A 2,139-nucleotide genomic window follows, 5' to 3' on the forward strand; every position below is an offset into this window, starting at 1 on the left:
TTCCCTGGTGGCGCAGTGGTTGGGAGTCTGCCTGCCGATGCAGGGGATATGGGTTCGTGCCCCGGTCTGGGAAGATCCCACGTGTCGCGGTGTGGCTGGGCCCGTGAGCCATGGCCGCTGAGCCTGCGCGTCCGGAGCCTGTGCTCCGCAACGGGAGAGGCCACGACAGTGAGAGGCCCGTGTACCGCAAAAAAAAAAAAAAAAAAAAATTTTGAAAAAGTTACTAAGTGGAAAGCAGTAAGTAAATGATATAAACTTAATAAGAATCTCAGTATGAATATTAGACTTTCTATATTTCATTGTTGAAATCTTTCTCTCTTCAAGCAGCAATCTGTGTATACTTGAAAAGTATCAAATTAAAATAACTCTCGAATTATTTTACACCACTGAACTAAAATACTATTAAATTAATGACAGGGAAAATACATTTTATATCAGAATAATACTTCAATCCCTATTTAGCAGTAATTTCTATCTTGCTTAACCCAGGGCCAAAAAAAAAAAAAAAAATCAAACAATCCCAAACCAGGCAGACACATAGTCCATTCAGCACTAGCATTTACTCTGAGGCTGGCTACAAAGCACAGGAAATCGTCTTAATATGGAGAGCCAAGGGCCGGGGGTCAGGGCCGGGTCCAGGAGCTGCGTGCGCTGTGGAGGTTCTACTGAGCGGGCGTCCTGGCCCAGAACCCCGGGTGTGCACATGGTGTCACACTGTTCTCCAGAGGTCAGACACATAGGGAATGTGAGCCAGAGAGAACATCTGATGCTGGGGAAGATGAAACTGCTCATTCTTCAAGGATATGCCAAGAGGGCAGGCAAAGAACACAGAAGCCCAACTCCAGGAGAGATTTACAACAATCCCCAAATTCTGAATGTAGCCCAAACTAACAGAGTTGTTTATTTGTAGTATGAATGTGCTGCACGCATGCACAGCCTGAAATCACCCTCTCTATTCAGCTTCCAGAACCATGTGAACGTGCAGAGCTGCACCCAGACAGAACCCTGAGTCTCGGTTCTCAGCAGACACAAGGGTGACATGCAGTCTTGGGACCTTGATTGTGAGTGCTGTAATTGACACACTCAGATCTAAAACAGAGCCTGGAGACCAACTGAAGAATAAATGTGCTCCATGCTGAAAATATAAACTGACACCTGCCTATTGCTCTCATGGATTCACAGCCTGTCCTCAGGGAAATGCGTCATATAAAGCACACGTGAGACCACAGATTTGGTGCTTCTCATTTGCCCTTATCGGGCCCTTTAAAATTCAGTGAGATCTTTAATCAAAATTTTTCAGGGAGATCCTTCTAAAGCTAAAAGGATGTTCGGGTTGTCAATTTCTCATATAGCTAGCATTTTTAAGGGGAGAGTAGCCAAAGCTTTGCTCTAATACTCAAGAATCGTTTCCAGAGACTTTTCTTAGTTGCATAAAAACAAAAATTGAGAGCAAAGCAAACCATTCATTAAAACTACACATAGTGTTACATGCAGAGAGAGATGAAGAAATGACATGTAAAGGCCAATGAGACCCAGTAATTAGCGAAACTGAATAAGCAACAGCTCTCGTGGTTCTTGCTAATTTTACTGATAAGCCCTTGTCTGTTTAATGACTCTTTTTCCCGCTAAAAATAGTAAAATGCTTGCACAGATGGTGCTGCTTGACTGGAGGAGAATCCTCCCCTAAAGTTCTCTGAGAAGCTTCAGAATTTTAGAGGAGACAAAAGCTAATCATAGCTGTACACTGGGAAAATTTCTCAAAATTATTTTCATTAAAAAAAAAAACTGAATGGCCCTCTGGTAACGAGCCCTTCCTTGGCACCAGAAACTTCTCAGTTTCTCTGTCAGGGACTTTGGGTGTGTTCTCTCACTCTCTGTCCCTCTCTCTTACACTATGACAGCTATGTCCTCTTAATGGGATGAAGTACATCTGTGATGCAATTCACCAAATATGAGATTTTCTTCTTCCTGAAAGCCTGGATAAGAGCAGCCTGCGAGGCCCCCCAAAATCCTTCCCCCAGGACAGTGAAGTGAGAAATAACAAAGTAGCCATCCAATGTGTAACATTTCTAGAAATGCTTTCCCTCTTTTGATCTTTTGTTTCCCAAGCGTATTCCTGGGGGCTGGGTGGGAGGGCGG

At 43.8% G+C, this 2,139-nt stretch overlaps 1 protein-coding gene across 7 annotated transcripts in view; it reads right to left on the reverse strand.

The window, feature by feature from the left end:
* The window catches only part of ABLIM1 (actin binding LIM protein 1), a 331,920-nt gene that overhangs the window by 54,953 nt on the left and 274,828 nt on the right, over positions 1–2,139 (reverse strand). The gene's annotated exons all lie outside the window — the stretch shown is intronic.

The sequence above is a fragment of the Physeter macrocephalus genome, chromosome 20, assembly GCF_002837175.3.
Source record: "Physeter macrocephalus isolate SW-GA chromosome 20, ASM283717v5, whole genome shotgun sequence".
NCBI lineage: Eukaryota > Metazoa > Chordata > Mammalia > Artiodactyla > Physeteridae > Physeter > Physeter macrocephalus.